At 32.2% G+C, this 7,633-nt stretch overlaps 1 protein-coding gene across 1 annotated transcript in view; it reads right to left on the reverse strand.

Annotated features, from left to right (window-relative positions):
- The window catches only part of LOC135839366 (uncharacterized), a 120,886-nt gene extending 114,114 nt beyond the window's left edge, over positions 1 to 6,772 (reverse strand). The window contains exon 1 of the mRNA XM_065355358.1: positions 6,769 to 6,772. The gene's annotated coding sequence lies outside the window, so the exon portion shown is untranslated. The remainder of the gene's footprint in view (positions 1 to 6,768) is intronic.
- Positions 6,773 to 7,633: the final 861 nt, after the last annotated feature.

Here is a 7,633-nt window from a genome sequence, read left to right on the forward strand (position 1 = left end):
TTAAACCATTCATATACAGAGATAGAAATTTGTGAATTCTTGGAGCTTTGTAGCGGAGACCAACATGACTAAGAGGAAGATGTCTTCTTTCACAGAAGATTATTCAAAAGAATCCTCTTCGTTAAGTTATATTTTACTTAATTGAGTAATTTTATGATTTTTTCAACTTTGAATAACTCCGTGCACAGGGACAAAACTAAGGGGAGGTGTGGGGAGGGGGTGGACTGTCCAACCGAAGTTGTCAAATTTTGAAAAAGTCGACAAATTGCCCTCAGTTCGTTCACGCCTGTTTTCTTTTCTTTTTCGAAGTTCGAATTTTTACAAAACCATCATCAAAAATTCTAAAATTTTTTAAAACCGAGAAAATCAAATTCCTCACATGAAAAACATTGCTTTTTCATCTATCAAAAATACGAATTTTCGTAAGCTTTTGCCCATAATTCGTTCGAGCCTGTTTGCTTTTCTTTTTCAAGATTTGAATTTCTAAAAAAAAAAGTCACTCAATAATGAAAATTTCTCCCCTTTTAGTCTTCGATCATCTCCATCTCGAGAAAGGGCTTTAAAAAAAACAGATAGAGATCGAAAACATAAGGGTAGTAAGTATCACTCCGTATTCATTATAATTCTATCTCGAACATAGCGAGAGCCTTATTTAGTTAGAAAACTCATCGCAGCTAAACACTAATTTTGTAAGCTCGTTGCAATCTGCTATAATTAAAAAAATCGCCTCGCGAAAAAAAATGGAACGACTTTTTTATGCAAAACAGACCTTTTAAAAATATTTAATAAATTCTCGACAGTAATATTACTCGTATATACGTTAGTTATTTGAATAACTATCATCTTCATCTTTCGAACAAAAAAAAAGTGTAACTTAATTAGATATAGTCGCGTGTAGTAATTGTAAATTTAACTGGTAAATGGATCTAAATCAACCACCTATATACTACGATCCTCCTCTCGTGTTTTTTTAATTACTCCCATATCATTCCAATTCTGGTAACCTAACTTTGTATACAAATGGAAATACCTATACAAGTACATTTAATATAGGTAGGTGCCAGTTACAGGGCACTAAAAAGATCATTCGAACGATAAAAGCACTTACACGTATTTCTTATACTTAGGAATATGAATCTATTTCCTGGAGAGAAAAAAAACTCGTAGAATTCGAACAGATACGATACAATAACATCTTTCTTACATCATTTTATCGTTTTTTTCCCTTCTTTAATCGACCCTATTATTGTTTCAATTAAAGATCTTGGATTCCTGGCACACTATTTAAAATAATAATGAATGTGCTTATACCATTACCTAGTACGTAGGTATAGGTAAGTAGGTACATTCATTTCCTATTTTCTCAAACGCAAAATAATTTCCAAGACTTTTAATTCATTACTGAGGTGGAGAAGGGTAACAGAGATCAACTGTATCGATATGGTTGAATTTTTGACACATTTTATTTCTTCCAACTGTTTCACGCAGCAAGAAGGAGAAGGAGAGAGCAATAGAGCACTTTGGTGAGCTCCGACTCTCCTACATTTATTTTGTTTTATCTACGATACAGATACAGAATACTATACAAGAGTTCATCGGTTTTACAAAATGTAGCGTAGGTTATTTATTTGTACTCCAAGTTTGAAAGTGATAAGAAAGTACAACCCAACTTCCACCGGGTTCCTACTCTAAACTCTCAACTGTCGATGAATATTTCAACGTCGAAATTTAAATCCATACGTCCACATTCTTGCATCCTAACTACTACATACAACCTACTCGTGTATGTTTATCGTATACTCCTACATCGATACCTTCGATCAAAACAGCGACGATATTTTGACTGGAAATTGGGTGAAATATGTGCAACTAAGTTTTATAATACTGATTTTCCGCCACCAATTTTTGCGAGTGAAATAGGAGATACCAGAGAACACCTACGTAACTTGACACATTTATAGAATACTTCAAAAGGTAAAAAAACCGACTCAAAAGTCAAAATTCAAAAATTAAAATTGAAAGTTACTACATTTGGGAAAATTTACAACCCTAGCTCCAATTTGCCTAGTTTTGCATGAATTTTTCAACTTGAGATGAAAATTTTAAAACATTGAGGATTCCAATCTTTTTTTTTCTTCTTTTGCTTCTGCTTATTAGTTATACCTTTTGGACAATATGTTTCATGATTGATATTTTACACTATTTTAAGTTTTCATCGACTTAAAAAGAAAACCACTCGAGCTGACGATCGGCGATTTCACCGACACAAAAAATATTTCTCACGTACTTTGAACTTCAATTTCTCTGAAAACTGCTGGACCAATATTGACAATATTATCAGGGGAAAAAAGCTTGACGGTCGTTCAAAAAATGAATTTTGAAAATTCTAATCCATCGCAAGTCTTTCGGTTTCCTACAATGGAACTTTTCTAACTGACACTTTCCGATGTGAACAAAAAACCAAGCTAGAACGAAAGAGCATTTTCTAAGAGACAAAATTTAAGGTCCTGAAATCCGATTTCGAATTTTTGAGAACTTGAAAAAAAATAAAAAGCTATTTCAAAGACGATTCTAAAACTTTTTTATGAAAATATAATTTTTTTTGAGCAAAGTGAACCAAAGCGAATTACATATTATCCAATTCAGTTCTCACATATCAACAACTACGCTAGTTTTCAGCCATTCTGGAGCCTACATCGATTTTTCAAGTTTCTCGTCAGAAACTTCTAATCACTTTGATAAGACCAAAAATGAACTTTACACGATCGAACAATCGCGATTCGATCTTTTTGAAGCCTTCAACGAGTTTTAAATCTCTCCAAAAATTTCAAATCACTCTGGAGAAGCCAAAAATAAATTTTAAGGCCAATAACTATGCTCGATGCTTATTGGGCACCCTCTCGACTCTCACAAGTTCTTGCCAAATTGCCAAAAAATTCCAAGAGTGCTAGTTCAAAAGTGAATTTTTGACTAATCTGTAAATTCCGGAAAATATGAACAACATTGAATTTCCTTATTATAGGTAGTTCATTATTTTGACGCGTTACTAACGCGAAATGGCTCAAAAGAACTGAAAAGTAGACTAAAAATGGGAAAATTTTATGATGTTGACAAAATCATGAAAATTTGAACCAACAAGTAGCTACAACAGTTTTGAAGAAAGTTTAAAAATTTGCTGAATTCAAAAAATTCGTCAAATGTTGCAGCAGGAAAATTAATATGAATTTAAAATTTTTGAAAATTCCAAAAGTGCAAAAATTGACTTCTTATTTTTTAAATACCTAAGTATTCTTGTTCCAAATTGAAATTTCTAAAAAATTTCCATTCAGATACAAAGAGTATTCAACGCAATATAAACTTACTTACACAAGAAATATCGTTTTTTTACATCTGAATTCAAATTTTCAAAATCGTTTGTCCTCGTTTCACTGGGACCTGTTTAATTTTCAGTTTTAGAATTAAAATTTCTAACAAAAAATCATTCAAATTGAGGGGTTAAACGATGTCAATTTTTTTTCTTCTATGATTTTTATGTACCTAATTCTGAACAGACTTAGAACTTTTTCCCATGAGCAAACATTTTTCCATTCGATTTTTTTTTTTTTTTTTTTTGGATAGAAGAACACTTTTATACTTATCACTGAATGTGGTGGAATTAATAAAAAGGAAAATTTTCAATACATTCAAAATTAGAAAAACAAAAAAAATTGACAACTGCCTCTTTTCCATTTAACCCCTCAATTTTAAAATGTTGAAGCCAAAAATTATTAGGTTAAAGCCATTTCATAAAAAACACAGGAAATATTGTTTTTTTTACCTCTCAAAATTGAAGAATTTTAAAACTTTTTCCCTCGTTTGGCTCAGGCCCGTTCCTGACAAACCATCTCGACTTTCAGTTTGAGGTCGAGTTTTGATCGAGTAGAAATCGGCAAATATTTTTGATCATTTTTTTGACGATTTTGAGAATCAACAAAAAATATAAAAATAATCGACTGATAGTTTTCAACAATTTTTTTAAAAATGTAAGATTGATGGAAACTTGACCCCAAATCATCCTTTATTGTAGTACTTGAATCGATCACAATTTCATGATGAAAATTCAAATCGATTTCAGGTCGATTTTTTGCATGAGGACCTAAACTTGACTGCAAATGTTTGTTGGGTTTTTTTTCTCTATAGGCATCAAATTATGCAAACAACAGTTGAAGTCAATTATAGGACGATTTTTACCAAGTCATAAAAACGATGTGAAAATTGATTAAAAATTGTTCTAAATTTGTGATATCATAATCGATGCCTTTTTTAAAATTTCAATGCTGGATCGATTTTTACCAATTTTTTTGCTCGAATGAAAATATGTAAAAAATTGATTCAAAATTGTTGTAAAATGGTAGTAAAATTGATTACTTTTTAAATCGTAAGTTGGATCTATTTTTCATCAATTTTTTGTCAAAATGATGTGACTATGAAAACTTGATTTGAAATATCTATCGATTTTGCCTTGAAAATAGACATTAATTTAGCACATAAAAGTTGAAGTTGATTCTAAGCCAATTATCACTTAGAAATGAAAATGGCGTGAAAATTGATTAAAAATTAATGCATATTTGTGCTGTTGTAGTCAATTGTTTTTTTAAGCTTCAAAATTTGAATCAATTTTTCATCGATTTTTTGATGAATTGAAAATAGTCAAAACTTGTCACAAAATATTCATCAATTTTTTTCTTAAAAATATAAAATTTTTTCTGCACATTGAAGTTGGAGTTGATTTTGACTCATTTTTGCTGAGAAATGAAAATAGTATGAAAATCGCTTCGAAATTTTATGGTTGATTAACAGCACAGTAGTAATAAAAGTAGACCAAAAATTGATAAAAAATAGACATCAAACATTTATCGCTGACATCAATTTACTACTCGCAGATAAAGTGTGTAGCAAAAACTATAGGTAAGTAGTTATTCAAAAAACTTCAATGTTGGAGAAAAGAAGTGTTAACTATAACATTTCACTTCATTTCTAAGGGGTCATCTAGATCCAGTTTTTGAGTCAAGAAAGAGTCGAGGTGCAGGGATTTTTCCCATCAAATCATTTTAAATATCAATTCACAATATAATATTATGTATTTGCATTAATATGCACTAGAATATGAAGAGCAATTTTCTGAAGATTTAAGGTCGTTTTTCATAAGCTCGACACAAAATTAATCAGAAAAATGTGTCGATAGAATGTACTCAAAACCATCGACACAGATATTGAGTCAATTTTGCATCAAATCACAAAAAAGTGTTGAAAAATCAACTGAAAAACTACACACACTCTTCAAATAATATCGACACAAAATATGTGGCGATGCTCAATATGAAATATGCTTGATGGTAAATTTGGATCAATTTTATACCGATAATGTTCGAGAATAGGTCGATTTTATGCCGAAAAAAATGATGAAAAGGAAATAAATTGGTTCAAATTTAACTTAAAATTTGAGTCAACTCGACCCTATTTTTTTTTCCAGATTGTGTCGAGGTGGTTTGCCGGGTTTACTCCAAACCAAAGACAATTCTAATTCTAAAATTTTGAAGCCAAAAAATATACGCTAAACTCCTCACATAAGAAATATAGTTTTTTTACTTTTTGAAATTGGAATCTTCAAGTTCTTGCTCTTGCTTCGCTTAAACCAATTCGTTTGTCTTTTCCAAAATTAGCACCCCCCCCCCCCCCACAGGGAAACTACTTCGGTTCGTCTGTGGTCGTCTGGTCGTATAAGTAAAAAGCTCAGCATTTTTTCACTCTCCTAGCTCATTTTTTTTTTTCTATCTTTTTCACGTGTCTTTGAAGAAATCAATTCAATTTTCACCCATAACACGAAAGTCTATGCCTTGCCATTTTGATTCAATCGAGGATTTCTGTAAATAGGTACTATGATAGTTGGTATCAAATCTCTTCAAACGAAATTCCGAATTAATTAATTTCGAAACAAAAACCAAAATAATCTGACCTTGGTGAAACCTGTTCAGAGTTCAGGCTCGTGATTCCCGAAGATTCGTTTCATCATTTAAAAAATAACACACCCTTAAGCTTTTTATTTTCTTATTTTCTTTCTGCCTCTGTATACCTATAGTGTTTATTTACTCAAATGTTCAACTTTTTCATAAGTAAGGTATAAATACTCTCGTGGGTTCAGTTTTCTACCTACGATTGAAGACAAAATGGCGATTTCGTATTTTTTTTTCTTCTTTGCTTCGGTATCTCAATCGGATAATAAATTTTCGAAGAAATAAAAAATACGTCGTTTTAGATTTTCTATTCTTGGTTTGCTATTAAATTTTAGACATAGCTTTATTTCTCGAAAAAAAGAAAAAAATATATAAAACTATACGCGAGTATAGTAAGTTTACGAAAAAGACAGATTTCTAAGGGTGTATTTTTAAAGCTTTTTTTCCTTTTGATTTTTCAAAAGTATTATACGTACTCGTACCTACGTATTAAGTAATAATTTCGAATCGTAAAAACCTCAAAAAACAATTTTCCAGTCAAGCTGGTAAATTTAAAATTCCGGGTTGGGGAATAATTTTCGTCGAATCGTCTTCTAACGTAAGATACTCACATATAGGTACATATGTACTTGTTTTGCAGTAAGATGGGGTGAGGGTGGGGGAGGGTCTGCGGAAAACAGAAAAAGAATTATCGAGCCGATAAAAATAAATTGTTTTATAAATTTCGTAGGTAGGTATCCATTGCGATGAATAAAATCATTCGATCATTGGCAACGTAATAAAATCCAGCAAAAGGGTATTACGATTAAGTACATATACGAGTACAACGTTTACCTTGAAAAACGCGTCTGTAAAGAAAGATCAAATTGAGCGATATATCGAGGAGTTTTTTTTTCACGGTCTGCGTATGTGGTAGGTAAGGTATAAGAGTTCGGTGGAGACGAGTGAATGAAAAGGTACTCGGGATTGAATGAAATATGAGTGAGCTTTCGGCGTATGGAACGTTGAAATGTATACAGAGTAAGAAGGAGGGGAAAGGGGAGGAGGAGGGTAGAGAAAAAGAAAGAATAAGTTTCTCCGCGATGTGATGTGTGTTGAAAAGCTCTGCTGAATGTTTAAAGCTCGGGCACGCTTTGCGTATATGTACATGTGTATGGTGAAGGCGAAGAAGGCGAGTTAATGTAAAAATGCGAATACGACGAGAAAGGGGGGTGGGGGAGGAAGAAGAAATTTCATATAAATGTCGGCGCTTTCGCGGATGATTAAATAAATTATGATAGCGTTGTGAAAATGCCGGAAAAATTTGTAGGTACTTGGAAGTAAATAAATTTTTTATCATCTTTTTCGCATATACATATAGAAAAGAAAACGATATACGTTACGTTGCATTGTCGAGTCAGCAGGTTCGTGTGTATTGCGAGTTGTTTAACGATGACCCCGGTACACCCTGCCATCTTCACTCTGCCCATTTCATCGTCCAACCGAGGACGAGAAAGTTGGGCAGAGTTATCAAGAGGTGCGCTTCAGCAACGCAACGTATCGTGAAACTTTCAGCTATAGGTAGGTACTCTTTTCCCGTTGATTATTTTGCAAAAATATGATAGATGGGTTGTATTTTTTTTCTCTATACTGTCCGCAAG

This window comes from Planococcus citri, chromosome 3, assembly GCF_950023065.1.
Source record: "Planococcus citri chromosome 3, ihPlaCitr1.1, whole genome shotgun sequence".
NCBI classification, from domain to species: domain Eukaryota; kingdom Metazoa; phylum Arthropoda; class Insecta; order Hemiptera; family Pseudococcidae; genus Planococcus; species Planococcus citri.